The sequence below is a fragment of the Triticum dicoccoides genome, chromosome 5A (genome assembly GCF_002162155.2).
Source record: "Triticum dicoccoides isolate Atlit2015 ecotype Zavitan chromosome 5A, WEW_v2.0, whole genome shotgun sequence".
NCBI lineage: Eukaryota > Viridiplantae > Streptophyta > Magnoliopsida > Poales > Poaceae > Triticum > Triticum dicoccoides.
In genome coordinates, this window is record NC_041388.1 from 478,441,906 (window position 1) to 478,459,037 (window position 17,132).

Here is a 17,132-nt window from a genome sequence, read left to right on the forward strand (position 1 = left end):
GATGATGAGTTCCTCTTCAGGCTGAGCTTCAGACGGTATTATTTCTCCAGTTCCCATAAGCTTGATGGATTCACTGGATGGAACTTCATCTAGCACATTTGGCAGGTGCTCTCTTTGCGAGCCGTTAGTCTCATCGAACCGCACATCCACAGTTTCAACCACTTTATAGTGAAAGAGGTTGAAGACTCTGTAGGAGTGCGAATCCTTTCCGTATCCAAGCATAAAACCTTCATGTGCTTTCGATGCAAATTTTGAAGTGTGATGTGGATCCTTGATCCAACATCTGGCACCAAATACTCTGAAGTAACTGACATTTGGCTTCTTACCAGTGAGGAGCTCATAGAATGTTTTGTTCAGAAGCTTGTGAAGATAAACACGGTTGATAATATGGCATGCAGTATCAATGGCTTTAGGCCAGAACTTTCTTGGAGTCTTGTATTCATCGAGCATCGTCCGGGCCATCTCAATAAGTGTTCTATTCTTGCGTTCCACGATGCCATTCTGCTGCGGCGTGTACGGAGCTGAGAACTCATGAGTGATGCCCAAAGTATCAAGACAAGTGTCGAGGCCAGTGTTCTTGAATTCAGTGCCATTGTCACTTCTGATGTGCTTGATCTTGACACCATAGTTGTTCATGGCTCGATTGGTGAAGCGTCTGAAGACATCCTGCACTTCAGTCTTGTAGAGGATTATATGCACCCATGTATATCTTGAATAATCATCAACAATGATGAAGCCATAGAGACAAGCAGTAGTAGTAAGAGTTGAGTAGTGAGTGGGACCGAAGAGGTCCATGTGTAGCAGTTCGAAGGGTTGAGTCGTTGTCATGATTGTCTTCAAGGGATGCTTGGCCCTTGTCATCTTTCCAGCTTCACAGGCACCGCATATGTGATCTTTCTTGAACTTGATGCCCTCGATGCCTATGATATGCTTCTTCTTTGCAAGAGTGTGCAAGTTCCTCATGCCAGTATGCCCTAGCCTCCGATGCCAGAGCCAGCATTCTGAAGCTTTTGCTAGAAGACATACGGCAAGCTGTGGTCCTGCTGAGAAATCTACCATGTACAAATCATCTTTTTGATACCCTTCAAAGACTAGAGACTTGTCAGATTCCATTAGAACAAGGCAACGATATTTTCCAAATATCACAATCATGTTTAAATCGCAAAGCATTGAGACAAACATTAAGTTGAAACCAAGGGATTCAACAAGCATCACTTTATCCATGTGTTGATCCCTTGAGATTGCAACTCTACCTAGACCCAATACCTTGCTTTTACCAGTATCAGCAAATGTGATGTGACTCTCGTCAGATGGACGTAAGGTTGAGTCCATGAGAAGACTTCGCTTGCCAGTCATGTGATTAGTACACCACTATCAATAATCCATTCTGAAGCAGTTGGTGTCATACCCTATAGTGCAGTTAGGGGGATAGGCTTCACGAAGAGAATTGTGAAGCATAAACATTTGACGAGCAAGTGGATTATGAAAGCTTAGATCGATGTTAGGACTGATAGGGCAAGTAGCGAGCGACTCAGGAACAAAATACATAATAAGACCATTTGGGCATTTGATCTTGCGCCCTACAAGATGTTTAAGGTCCCCAGCAATAGCTTCAGATGAATTTGATTTTCGGCTGGAGACCCTTCCCTATAAAAGAAAGTTAAGCTTTCTTAGCCACCCACATCTTCAAGGGTGGCTTCGAAGCAATGAGTCTAAGTGCAGCATCTGAGAACTTTGGCTTTGAAGCCCTAGCAAATAGTCTTGCAGGAGGGCAATCGTACTCATAAGAATAAGCAGAGTAGTTCTTGGTCTTATGAACATGGCGGTTTGATGAAACTCGCTCATATTCATAGGCCTGAGTATGGTTTCCCTGCAAAATATTTGCATTAGTGCGACTCAGGTGAGTCCTCTGTCTGTATGAAGCCTTTGGACCATATGAAGCCTATGGTCTGGGGTTTGTCTTCTTCACTTGTGGTGTCATGATGACATTCACAGGAAGATTCTTCAGACACCTTTTCGGCACCCAGACTTTCTTCGTAGGTGGCCCATTCCTGCAGTTAGTACCAATATACCTAGCAAACACTTCACCATTTTGATTCTTAAATAGTTTATAGTTTGCATCAAAGGATTCATCAATAACAATGGGATTAGCACAAGTGAAGCCAGATAGGGTGGATGGATCCACTGAAGGTTCCTTTGCAGCAACCCATGTGGTTTTGGGGTACTGCTCAGGTTTCCAGTAAGAGCCATTAGCATTCATTTTCCTTTCGAACCCAACACCCTCTTTCCTAGGGTTTCAGTTCAAGATCTGCCTTTTGAGGACATCACATAGTGTCTGATGTCCTTTGAGACTTTTGTACATCCCTGTTTCAAGCAATGTATTCAACCTAGCATTTTCATCAGCAATAGCAGTGGCATCCTCAACAGAGGGGTTAGTTACCACATCAACAGTTGAAGATATTGCAACAGTAGCAGCAGTAGAACATCCGGCAACAGAAGTAGCGTTGTCACGCTCAATGCATTAAAGACATGGTGGTTCAAATCCTTCCTGAGCGGAACTGATCTGTTTGGCGCGAAGTGACTCATTTTCCTTTTGAAGATCTTCATGAGCCACTCTCAATTTCTCAAGATCTTGCTTCCTTTGAAGATAATCATAGGAAAGCTTTTCATGAGTTATTGAGAGCGTTTCATGACGACTTTCAAGTTCCTCACACTTAACGTGAAGACTTTTTATGTCTTCAATTAAGGACTGAGATCGAGTCATTTCAGCGTCTAACAGGTCATTACTTTTGTCTAACAGTTTTTGAATATGTTCCATAGCTTTCTGTTGTTCAGTTGCAATTTTAGCAAGTGTTTTGTAGCTGGGTTTGGAACCATAATCAGAGTCATCTTCACTGGATGTTTGATAGTGAGTAGTGCGTGAGTTTACCTTGGCACCGCGTGCCATGAAGCAGTAGGTGGGAGCGGAGTCGTCCTGGTCATTAGCATCGGCGTTAGTGATGGAGTCATTGTCTTCAATGTTGAAGATGGACTTGGCAACGTAGGCTGTAGCCAGACTTGCAATGCCAGAATCGGACTCCTCCTCAGACTCCACCTCCGCCTCCTCAGAAGCAGACTCCTCCTCTGAATCCATTTCCTTGCCAACAAACGCACGAGCCTTGCCAGATGAGCTCTTCTTGTGTGATGAAGACTTTGATGAAGACTTGGAAGAAGACTTTGAGTATTTCTTCTTCTTCTTGTCGTCAGAATCATATTCCTTGCTCTTCTTCTTCTTCTTCTTCTTCTTCTTCTTCTTCTTCTTCTTCTTCTTCTTCTTCTTCTTCTTCTTCTTCTTCTTCTTCTTCTTGTTCTCATTGTCCCACTGCGGACACTCAGAGATGTAGTGGCCAGGTTTCTTGCACTTGTGACATGTTCTCTTCTTGTAGCCATGATCAGAAGCTTCATCATTCCTTGAGCTAGATCTTGAGGACTTTCTGAAGCCTTTCTTCTTGGTGAATTTCTGGAACTTCTTCACAAGCATAGAAAGCTCCTTTCCAATGTCTTCAAGATCATCAGAACTGCAATAAGAGTCTTCTTCAGATGAGGAAACAGCTTTTGCCTTCAAAGCACGAGTTCGCCCATAGTTGGGACCATAGATATCTCTTTTCTCAGAAAGCTGAAACTCATGTGTGTTGAGCCTTTCAAGTATGTCAGACGGATCGAGTGTCTTGAAGTCAGGGCGTTCTTGAATCATTAGGGCTAGGGTGTCAAACGAGCTATCAAGTGATCTCAGGAGTGTCTTGACGACTTCATGCTTGGTGATCTCAGTAGCGCCGAGGGCTTGAAGCTCATTTGTGATGTCAGTGAGTCGATCAAACGTGAGCTGAACATTCTCATTGTCGTTTCTCTTGAAGCGGTTGAAGAGGTTGCGAAGGACACTGATTCTTTGATCTCTCTGGGTTGAGACGCCTTCGTTGACCTTGGAGAGCCAGTCCCAGACTAGCTTGGATGTTTCCAGAGCACTAACACGACCATACTATCCTTTGGTTAGATGACCACAGATGATGTTCTTGGCAGTGGAATCCAGTTGAACGAACTTCTTGACATCAGCAGCGGTGACACCTTCACCAGCCTTGGGGACGCCATTCTTGATGACATACCAGAGGTCGACATCAATGGCTTCAAGATGCATGCGCATCTTATTCTTCCAGTAGGGATATTCAGTTCCATCAAAGACTGGGCACGCAACGGAGACTTTGATTATCCCTGCAGTCGACATAGCTAAAACTCCACGTGGTTAAACCGAATCACACAGAACATGGGAGTACCTTGCTCTGATACCAATTGAAAGTGCTAGTGATCGACTAGAGGGGGGGGGGTGAATAGGCGATTTTTATGAAATTCTTCAAAACATGGAAGTTTCGAAGACAAACGATAGAAACAAACCTATTACCATGCAACGGAAGGCAGACTACACTAAGCAAGCCATAGTCAAGTATTCAATGAGATGAAAGCACAAAGACTAATAGCAGCTAGGCAGTATAGATCAGGATGGAAGATAATACGAAGCCAAACAGAACAAGTAGTCACACAGTGAAGACAAATAGATAATGCAAACAGGCAATGACTTCACAAGGACCAATCTGCAATTAAAGAGATGGAAGAATGGAACTAGTGGCTCGTTGAAGACAATGATTTGTTGGACCAGTTCCAGTTGCTGTGACAACTGTACGTCTGGTTAGGGAGGCTGAGATTCAACTCAGAAGACCGCGTCTTCACCTTATTCCCCTTGAGCTAAGGACACCCAGTCCTCGCCCAATCACTCTGGTAAGTCTTCAAGGTAGACTTCCAAACCTTCACAAACTTTGTTCACCGGCGATCCAGAATGACTCTTGGATGCTCAGAACGCGACGCCTAACTGGCTGGAGGATTCACAGTCCTCAAGTGTAATAAGTCTTCAGATCACACAGACAGGAAGACTTCAGTGATGCCTAACACTCTTTGGCTCTGGGTGTTTAGGGCTTTGTCCTTCCAAGGAATTCTCTCTCAAAGGCGTCGAGGTGGGTTGCTCTCAAACGACAAAAGCCGTACACTAACTCTGAGCAGCCAACCGTTTATGGTTGTAGTGGGTGGGCTATTTATAGCCACTAGGCAACCCGACCTGATTTGTCCGAAATGACCCTGGGTCACTAAGGAACTAACACGTGTTCCAACGGTCAGATTTCAAACACACACGGCAACATTACTTGGGCTAAAAGCAAAGCTGACTTATCCAGCTCTGGATAGGATTTGCTCTCATTGTCTTCGCTCGAAGACATAGGATTTTGGTTAAGCATCACTTCAGTCATTCTGATTGGTTCACTTGGACCCCACTTAACAGTACGGTGGTTCCTATGACTCAACAAAGAAGAAAAAGAATGATGAAACAACTAAGTCTTCGTGCTCCGTAGTCTTCACGCAATTTCTTTTCTTGTCATAGTCTTCAATGTGAATGTTGTCACATACCACCTTTGACTTCAATGTCTTCATACATTTTTAGGGGTCATCTCTGGTAGAAAAACCGAATCAATGAGGGACTTCTACCTGTGTCGTCCTGCAATTCTCACAAACACATTAGTCCCTCAACCAGGTTTGTCGTTAATACTCCAAAACCAACTAGGGGTGGCACTAGATGCACTTACACTCACCCCCAGTCCAACGGTCAAGCTGAGCGAGCTAATCAAGAGATTTTGCGAGGCATCAAGCCCCGGCTTATGGTCCCTTTGGAAAGGACGCCGGGTTGTTGGGTGGAGGATTTACCCTCAGTATTATGGAGTATCAATACTACCCCCAACAGATCTACGGGTTACACACCTTTCTTCATGGTTTATGGAGCAGAAGCGGTTCTCCCTATCCGTCACGATTCGCCCCGTGTGGCGGCCTATGTTGAAGCTGATAACGAAAAAGCACGTCAGGATGCACTTGACCTGTTGGATGAGGAGCATGACCTGGCGGCGGCTCGTGTGGCGATTTACCAACAAGATTTGTGCCGTTATCACAGCCGCCGGGTTAAAACCAGAACCTTTCAAGAAGGCGACTTGGTGCTCCGGCTTATCCAGGATCAGACTGATATGCATAAACTATCCCCACCTTGGGAAGGATCTTGTGTGGTCAACGAAATCCTGAACAATGGGTCATACTACCTTATCGATGTTGGAGGACACAAGGACTCACGCACATCGAAGGAGGAGACCCGTCGGCCGTGGAATATTGCTCATCTTCAGCCTTATTACAACTAAGTTACTGGCTCTTGTGATGTACATATTTTGACAATGTATATATTATGATGAATATAATAAAGCCGGCATCCCTGATAATTCAAGGCCTCTATCGTTTCATTTCTTCAAAACTGAGTCTTTATTGTCATCTCATATGATCGCTTAAGAGGCTTGATGCCCAAGTTACATGGACCAAAGAGAGTTTGATGCGCAGCTCAGCTCAAACATAGGTACCTGTTGAGCACAACTCAGAAACATATCACTTGGGGGCTTCCTGTTCAATGAACATAGCTATATTCACCCTTTTTGATTGGCCTGGACGCCAGGTGTATCACCAAAAATCCGGGTTATCCGGCCTGTATGCAAGATGCTTCTCCACCGAGTAATCCTGGATGACCCGCCCTGTTCTTAACAAGTCAATCTTTTAAATAAGACCCTGAACTTGTTAACGTTAAAACATTGATTGGGTCATGAGAGAGCCGGCTTACGGAAAGCAAGGATAAACTCAGGCTATTAAGCCGCCTTCTCTAAAACTTGGTTAAACCTACCAGTTTGCACGATGCTACTCCAACCCCGCATACTCCCGATAAGTCAATCTTTTAATAAGACCCTGAACTTATCCGGGTTAAAATGTCGATTGGGTCATGTGAGAGCCGGCTCGTGAAAAGCAAGGATACTCCAGTGGCTATCGTGCTAGTATCATTGAAGTAAAAAATTTAAGTTTAAGATTTGGGCTTGGCGGCCTATGAAAGCCTCGTTTTCTGGATTTTTCTTGGATTTATATCGCCCCTTTTTCTTACCATATAGTTTTCACAAGTCGGGCGAAGCAGCCCTGATTATGTCTCATATTTGGGATATTACCCCTTGCCCTAGTTATGGACTTCTATGGTCACCAGTGGATTCATACTGGGCATCATGACCCGCCCCGCGGTAAACCGCTAGGGCACTTGTGATTTGTTTGTGTGCAGGAATAAGGAATACACAAGTAGTCTATATGATGATATCATAAACACAAGTCACATATCTGCAGCTGGCGGATTAGCAGTATCATGCAAAATAAATCATGCACAATGGCATGGCAGATCAAGAGTTTAACTAGCCTATTACAAGGCATCTAATGGCCCAATAAGAATAACTGTTTTGGAGATGTCAACATGACAGAATATTTTGGTTGATAAACCAGCTCATGACTATTGGTGGGTTGAAGCCTCCGGGTCATCCTACGCCTCTTCTTCATCTTCACCTCCTTGCTTATCCATCATCTGGAAGTCAGGCGTAGCCCAGTTGATACTGGTCAATGCTCTAAACACAGCTTCATCATTAATAAGGTTTGATGGATCAATGTTAGGAGCGAAGGTATGCTTACAAATCGGCGGGATGAGGTCTGTTGGCTGATGAACCTGTGCGCTCATTCTCTTGTTTTCAGCATTATAAGCCGCCTGATATGTGCCAAGATTGGTTTCATAAGCTAGCTTACTCGCTAAGGGGCGCATTGCTCTTTCTATTGCTGCAAAGTCATCAGCACTGAAGGCAGTTCCGTCTTCTTTGACGCTGGGGCAGCCATTGGCCAAATCTTCAGGATCAAGATATGCTTGCCATGGCTTGGCCCGGCTCAAGGCAGTCAAGGTGCCGGCTCTGGCAGCTCCCCGTTTTAAGTCGTCAATCTTTCGGGGCAGCACGGATAACTGCTCCAGTGTGTCTTTGGTCAGTGTTGAGGGAGACTTCTTGTGCAGCGTAGCAGCAATGGTTTGTTGGGCACCAGTATATAACTGTTCTACAAGAGTGTAGACAGCTTTAAGCCGAACGCGCATGTCTGAGCCCAACTTTGCGCTCCGTGAACCTATCTCAGTAAATTTATGGGTAAGTCGGCAGCCGTTTATAATATCATTATTAAGATGCAAGGAGACATGTTCTTACCGAAGATAGCCGATGACATAATATTAATCTACTGCTTTAAGCCGGATAACTCCGGAGTCACCGGTTTAAGCGCGGTTTCAGCTTCTTCTGCTCTCTTCAATAGAGCTGCCTTTTCAATTTCCCAGCCATTTTTATCAGAGTTGAAGTTCTGTTTCAGCTGCTCAAAATTCTCCAAAGCAGATTTCAGTTCTGACTTGGCCTTGGATGTCCCCGATTGCTGAGTTTTGATGTCGGCCTTAAGATCATTGAGCTGCGAGTCTTTTTCAGTCAGTTCAGCCTGTGACATAAGCACACACAGACAAGATTACGATCATGATTACTCTTTGAAGTCCCAAGCACAATACAAGTATTACTCTTGGCACTTGGGGGCTAATGCATATTACTCTTTTTAAGACAAAATTTTGAAAGTCCTAAGCAAAATAGAAGTATTATCCTTGGCACTTGGGGGCTAATTCCTATTGCTTTATTTCAAGACAAATTTATGACCCGGACAAATGATGTAATCCGGTTTATAAAAACTATAGATTGGGTTGTTGATTTTTAACAGGATCATTAGTCCCGACTTATTCATCGCTAAGTAAGCTGGACCTTAGGGGCTATGGATGCAATATTGATTTTTGTTACTTAAAGTCCCGACTTAACATATTTATTAAGCCGGCCCTTGGGGGCTACACATGCAAAGTTGAAGTGCTGGTATTATAAGTCCCGGTTCATATTGATAGTATAAACCGGCCCTTGGGGGCTACTGGATTTGGTCTATGCAAATATTGAAGTTTTATAGTACATTCTATTCTATCATGTCCAATAAACTTGGCGGCCAAGGGAAGTATATTCATATAAAAAGGAGTTGCAGGGTTTACCTCATAACACTCCTTCATTAGGTTTACTAAGTCGGCTTCAAAGTCACGGCTGGTGTACATGCGGTTTAAGTAACCAGAGTGGATGTCTTGGGCGCTGAAATGGGCGTAGCTATCCAAATCTACCTTCCGCTTGCCTTTATCTTCAGCAAAAATTTCTTGTTTGGCGCTGTGCTTAGATAAGACAGTAGGTTGACCCGAAGCTGTGAATCCAAACCTAGTGACAACAGCATCATCGGTCTTCTCCTCAGCAAGCTTAAACGGGCTTGGCAGCTTAGAAATAGCCGGCTCAATGTCCATATGATCTATGGAGTCTTCATGATCTTGTGGTGGCGGATCATCAAGGGTGGCCTCAACAATTGGATTAGAAGGTTCAGATTGTTGCCTTTGTGGTTCAGAAGGATTGGAGTCGTCGACCGGCTTGTTCAGCTTTGCCTTCTTGCTGGGTTTGGCTTGGCCCCTGAAAATAGGAAGTATAAAGAGGTCAGTATAATGATCAGGCATGAGGTTTGAAATGATTAAATATACCCTTACCCAGGTATAGTCTTGAAAGCTGGGATTTGAGTTCCCGTTGACTCGCCAGAGGAGGAATGAGAAGTCCCCTAATAGTTTGAATCAGACGGGTTAAGAGGTTGTCAGAAATGATCCACCTTAGGATAAAGTATATCAGAAATATGAAAGACCTCTGGGCGGCGTTTGCGAACCGGCGTGTTTGGTAAGCCGGAGGAGGTGATTACACCACCGCTATGCCGGGTGGTATGGCGAGCTTCGTGTTGCTGTTTCTTCAAAAGAAAGCTGGGATCCAAGTGAGCTAGAGGGTGAGAAAAGCTTACTTTTTGGCTTGCTTGTCGGGTTTTCTGTGTTGGCAGAGGTTCTGAGCTGGAGGAAAGGATGATTACCTCAGCGTCGCCTGCACGGCTGGCTTCTGCGCCGTCCTGATAATAATCATTGTCAATGAGATGTATAAAAATGAGCCAAGTGAGTCAAGTTCTACCTTTGACTCATCATCATCAACATCATCATCATTGTTTAAGCCGGCAAGCTCGGTGATCTTCTTCCTGGCAGGCCTCTTGGTGACCTTGGTTTTGGTATGAGCCGACTTGGCCGGTTTATCTTGTGGTTTTTTCTTCCAAAATGGAGAATCGGTCTGTGGAGGTCAAAAAGATTATAAGTAGGCATAACTATTGCAGATATGATTGAGCGGAAGGTGTACAACACTTACGGCTGGCGGCTTATTGAAGGTGCAGAAAGGAAGTCCTGTTTTACTGCATTCCTTTGTAGGTTCAATCAACAGTTTCTTGGTAGCTTCTGTGATTTCTATGTCAGTCAGTTGAATGTCGCAGTGGTGTTGGGGGTCTTTTAAGTTGCCAGTGTATTCACACATTAAGCTGGGGCGACGGCTTAACGGAAAGATGCTCCACGACACCCAGCACCGAACAAAGTCAACACCGGTTAAGCCATTAGCAATAAAGGCTCTAAGCTTTGAAAAAGCTGATGCATATTTGGCCCGCTCCTTTGCGTTCATCCATGGGGAAAGCGGGTGAGTGTTGCTAATCCGTGGTCACGGTAACCCGACAGAGGATTCTCATCTGATGGAGAAGTAATATGACAGTAGAACCAAGTCCGGTTCCAATCTTTGGGATGACTAGGCGTCTTGGCATAGGGAAAGTCGACTTCTTTCCTCTTCTGAATTGAAATCCCACCAAGCTCCAAGCTAGGACTGTCAGTAAACTCCGTTTGACGGTTTAAGTAGTAAAATTCTCTGAACAATTCAACTGTGGGCTCCTCTTGAAGGTAGGCTTCACAGAAAACTTGGAAATTGCAAATGTTGGACACGGAGTTGGGTCCAATATCTTGAGGGTGAAGTTGGAAGAAATGAAGAACATCGCGGAAAAACTTTGAACCGGGCGGGCTGAACCTCCGGCTCAGGTGGTTAGTGAAGACAATTACTTCTCCGTCTTTGGGTGTAGGAGGGTTTTCTTCACTAGGGACCCTCCAGTGGATGTCTTCTTTCTTGGCTAAAGCGCCAGTTGAAACAAAATTGTTTAGATCTTCTTCAGTGACCTGAGATGGGACCCAGTTGCAAGAGGTATATGTCTTGGCCATTTTTTCGATGATCTAAAAGGAAGATTAGGCCGGTTTAAGATTATATGGTTAAGCTGGCTGGTGATCGCAAATAGTACTGAAGCATGCCTAGATATTAAACTAGAGGATGGCTTTGAAGTTTTAAACACGAGCTATTGGCGGATTAAGAGGGGACTAATGGTACCTGGCGGGTTATGGTTTATGAGTTAAAGCCGCCCACACAATTAGTTGTCTACAGATCTGAGTGGAAAAATTGTTAAGTGTTGGAAAAACAGATTCTACAGATTGATGCTCTAATTTTGGATCTACGACACTTCAGATAATACAAAAATATCTAGACCTAAATTGGTAGTGTTTAAGCAGTTCATGTATCCATATTGGATTTCTTACATAAAAGGAGATGCCCTAATAGCAAAAATGAGTACTACAACTAGCGCCACGCAGGAGAAGTACCAAGTTGAATCAAAAATCACAAGATACATGGAAGGGCAGAGATGAACTCTGACAAACTCGTAAAAACCCTAATGAGATCCGTGGGAAAAGGAAAGAGGAGAACTTACCAGAGCAGTTGAACAACGGAGGTGCGCGGATGAACTCTGATCGATTCAGGTTGATGCAGCGGCCGTTGTTGAAGTAGGGGCAAAGGTCGACAGCGGCGGAGCTCGGGCACTGAGGTGACATGAGGAAGAAGAAAGAGACGAAGAGGCAAGGGGGGAAGAGAAAGGGACCCCTGCCCTATTTATAAGGTTGAAAGGATAAGTGGCATGCGCGGGAATCGAGGAGACCAAAAAATGAATATGTGACGACATAGACGCCTTGATTTTCGAGAGTTCATTAAAAGAGAAGATATATTAAAAATTTGGGCCTTGCATGATATTAATGACAGGTGACGTCACGGCGGGTTATCACAATCTTAGGAGATGATGTCATGGCAGGTTACAAGATCTTGCAAGAGAAAATGAAGAGGGATTTTTTCTAAGTGCTGAAAGATTGAAATGAACAAAGTTCACATCAACTTGGGGCCTAATGTTGGGGATATGACTATTGGGGTATGACCCGCCCAGGAGGGGCCGGGTTATACCACTGGCGATTAACAATAACAAAGCCCATGAAGATGTTGAAGATGGCGGTTCATGAAGCAGGCTTACAAAAGGCCCGAAGCCCAAAGGCGACTTGAGGCCTACAGGTGTAAACCGCCATATATGCGTGACTTGTATTGTAAGGCAAGGGATAGTTAGTCAATGAGCCAGACACGTTGTGTATCAGCCGGCCGGGACTCCGTGAGCCGCTGGGTGTTCACCCGTGTATATAAGGGGACAACCCGGCGGCGGTTTAGGGCAAGAAACAAGAGATCGAGAACTAGGTCAAGCGTATCCACTCCCTGGTAATCGAAACCCAAGCAATACCACCTCAAACTGGACCAGGCCTTTACCTTCACCACAAGGGGCCGAACTAGTATAAACTCCTGTGTCCTTTGCCCCGTTTAACCCCTTTAAGCTAACCTAGTTGCGATGGCTCCACGACTAAGTGCTTATGCCAGGACATCTGCCGTGACAATTCCACAACATCACCCGACTTGCGGGGCCGGGAAGTGTGCCTATGGTCGGTTCTCAATTGCGGTCCCACATGTGTGTGCAAATGCAATATGACGCACGTTCCATTCAGAGAGCGGCGTGCCAGACCGACCGACCGTCTGGGGTGCGACACGAACGCGACGGGTGTGGTGTATACTCCGTACATGTGTACCACCATTTTCTTGAGGCTTTGCTCCATGGCACAATCTATGGATACAAAATTAGTATATTGTACTATTTAAAAGTCGAGGGCGGGGCTTTTCCCGCGTGGTAGGCGGGCTAGTTCCGCCTAGTCAGTTCGACAGAGACGCAAGAAGATGAGGGAGTAGGCTGCTGCAAACGTAGGGCTGTGTGATTTGATAGCGAGTTACTGCTGGACAGGTGGGGCCCCGTGATTTGACTTGCCATTATCATTTTAACTGCGGCGCTACGACCGACGTGAGTCCCCGATTCCTGACCATCTCCATGGTATATAGGTGCCTCTCCCAATGCTCCACCATGTAGAGGCTGGCTCTTGCATGAGAGCCCACTCCTCCACTTTTTCCTTGCCTCTTTCCTCCACATATGCAGAAATGCCATGTAAGCGGGCTTATAGCCCACTATTGTACTTTCTCGTACATGTGCTAAGCCTGCCACGTAGGCATAAAGTCTGATGTGGCAAGTTAATTAAGAAGAGAGAGACTAGTTTGGTGACCCCAGGAAGAAACGGTGCTAAGCTCGTGTACCTAGGTGAAAAGACAAATTTGAGTCTATAGCTAATTAAATGAAGCAAACTTAGCAACAAAAAACTAAGCACCTATGCATTGGGGACTTGAGTTGCTAAGACATTTAATGCCCCTCATCTAAGCACCATTTCATTGGAAGAGGTCACTCCTTGGAAAATACAATAAATACTACAAAGAAAGAGATAGAGAGAAGTAAAAAAATACCCTTATAGCCAACCTTATACCTAACCTTGTTGTATGAGTGACTAAGTGATGACTATGTATGACATGCCAACATCAGATAGCCTAACACACCGTGTTAAATCTCTAAGGGCGCGACTGCGCGAGCGAGGCAACGGTCGTGGTAGGTGCGACCATGATACGGGCTGCTAACAGCCCTTGGATCTCAGATCGAACAGTCGCATGCTAAGTTGCTGAAAATTTGCAGAATAACCCTCCAGGATAGGATATTCACCCATAGGTCTAGAATCACGCCATGCAACCATTCGATCTCAGATCCAAGGGCTCTCGGAAGCCCGTATCAATGGAAAGCTTCGTATCACCTGTATTTTTCCGACGCTTGACATGACATCGAAAGCCATTTAATTGGGCATCGAGTAGACATGACATCTAGTTGGGCCCCCATAGTACTATGCATGAATCCGTTTATCCACCAGGCAAGCCACTACCTTGCCATTCGCATGCCCCACTCACCATTTTTACAATCGAAAAACCGTTGGCAATTCGTTCCTACTCGTCCCCGGACGTCCTTTAACATTACGGCAGTTCGCTCCTAGTTGATAGAGGCCAAGGTGTCCCGATGTTTTGATGAGATAGATATCGTTTTCCGTGGGAGTCAACTTTGACGATCCGACTACGAACGTGCGAAGACGTCGCGCCTTAGCAATCGCTAAACCAACTTCCGAGGGTTATTGACCACGCCGGAGCACGATCAACCTGACCACGAGGGTCTATTTCCTACAAGCAAATGAAGAACAAGCAAGAAAATGAGATTGCAACCTGGATATTGCGAATAAAAGAGCAAATCTTTATTAATGAAGGTGGGGTTCTGTGACGTCTTGGTCTGGTCGTTGGACACAAACGAAGTACGCGAAGTTGCAGCTATGGCGAACTTTTAATCTAAACAAAACCCAAAGTCTAAACGATGCCCTAAGGGCTGTATATATGTAGGAAGGGGGGGGGGGGATTTCGTGGCCCTTGGAGGAGGGGTCCGAAACCAACCCTAACTCTTGTTCCCCACACATACGTACTCTAAAAACATCATATACTTAAGTATTTCGAAAATACATGGGCCTGGCCCACTAATAAGGTGAAGCAACACCTAGAATAGCCTCTGGACGAAATTTATGAAGTGGCATCTTCTATATTTCGTCCAAGGCTTCAGGCACTCCTTATGGTGGCTTCAAAGTCCTGAAATTATCACTTGTAACTCCATTCTTGATCCCCTTGTGCATGCCATCATCTTCATGCTTGAACTTGCTTCAAGGTTCATCTTTCTTGTCAAAGCTAGGCCCTTCATTTGTAAGCAAATCAAATGTATCCAATTTAGACAGCATCATATTCTCATGAACATTAGAATCGTTACCAAGAAAAGAAAGTACCTGATAATTCAATTGGCATGCGCGAGCTCTAGTAATTGGTCTAGTATGTATAGCAACATGGGTTGTGGGTGTAACAATGGTATTGATGTCCTCATCATCCTCCCCTTCTTGAAATGAAGTCGTCCTCGATGAAAGTTTATCGTCCTCACCCAAATAAGGCTTCAAATCTGCAATGTTAAAAGTGAGACTAACCCCAAAATCTGCAGGCAGCTCAAGTTTATATGCATTATCATTTATTTTCTCTAACACCTTAAAAGGACCATCGACACGTGTCATTAGCTTTGATTTGCACAAATTAGGAAATCTATCCTTACGCAAATGTAACCAAACAAGATCTCCAGGTGCAAACACAACTTGTTTTCTTCCCTTATCTCCAACAAGTTTATATTTAGCATTCATACGCTCAATGTTTTCCTTAGTTAACTCTTGCATTTTTAAAATCAATTCAACACGTTCTTTAGCATCAAAATTAACCTTCTCCGAAGATGGAATAGGCAACAAATCAATAGGTGCACGAGGTAGGAAACCATACACTATTTCAAAAGGGCACATCTTAGTAGTAGAATGCAATGAACGATTATAAGCAAATTCAATATGAGGTAAGCATTCTTCCCACATTTTCTTATTATTCTTCAAAACAGCCCTAAGCATAGTAGACAATGTTCTATTAACTACTTCAGTTTGTCCATCAGTTTGGGGGTGACAAGTAGTACTAAAAAGCAGTTTAATCCCCAACTTAGCCCATAAACATCTCCAAAAGTGGTTAAGAAATTTAGTATCAAGATCTGAAACAATAGTATTTGGCAGACCATGCAAGCGAATAATTTCACGAAAGAACAAATCAGCAACATTAACAGCTTCATCGCTTTTATGACATGGTATAAAGTGTGCCATTTTCGAGAACCTATCCACGACAACAAATATGCTATCCCTCCCCTTCTTTGTTCGAGGTAAACCTAAAACAACGTCCATAGATATATCCTCCCAAGGAACACAAGGTACGGGCAAAGACATATATAAACCATGCGGATTTAGTCATGACCTAGCTTTTTGACATGTAGTGCAGCGAGCAACAAAATGCTCAACATCACGTCTCATCTTTAGCCAAAAGAAATGTGTAGCAAGTATATCCTCCGTCTTCTTCATGCCAAAGTGTCCCATTAATCCTCCTCCATGCGCCTCCCGCAACAACAAAAGACGAACAGAGCTAGATGGAATGCATAGCTTGTTAGCACGCAACACAAATCCATCATTAATGACGAACTTGTTCCACATTCTTTCTTCTTTACAATTCTGCATTACATCTTTAAAATCAGCATCATGCACATATTGATCTCTGATGGTCTTCAAACCAAATATTTTGAAGTCAAGTTGTGAAAGCATAGTATAGCGACGAGACAATGCATCAACAATAACATTTTCTTTACCCTTCTTGTGTTTAATGACATAAGGGAAAGTCTCATAAATTCAACCCATTTAGCATGCCTACGATTCAGTTTAGCTTGACTTTTAATATGTTTCAAAGATTCAGGATTAGAATGTATAACAAATTCTTTGGGCCATAAATAATGTTGCCATGTTTCTAAAGTCCGAACAAGAGCATATAATTCTTTATCATAAGTAGAATAATTCAGACTAGGCCCACTCAATTTTTCAGAAAAGTATGCAACAGGTTTGCCATCTTGTAATAACACACCTCCTAATCCAATTCCACTAGCATCACATTCAAGCTCAAAAGTCTTATTAAAATCAGGAAGTTGGAGTAAAGGAGCATGTGTCAACTTATCTTTCAATACCGTGAAGGCTTCTTCCTGTGCGGTACCCCAAACAAAAGGCACATCCTTCTTTGTAAGCTCGTTGAGAGGTGTAGCAGTGGTGTTGAAATCTCTCACAAAACGCCTATAGAATCCAGCAAGGCCAAGAAAACACCTCACTTGTGTGACCGTTTTGGGCTACGACCAACTCTCAATAGCTTCAATCTTGGCTTTATCAACTTCAATTCCTTGTGGAGTAACAACATAGCCAAGAAAAGTTACTCGATCGGTGCAGAAGGTGCACTTCCCAAGGCCACCAAACAAACATGCATCACGTAGAGCAATAAAAACATCACGTAAATGTTCCAAATGTTCCTCCAAAG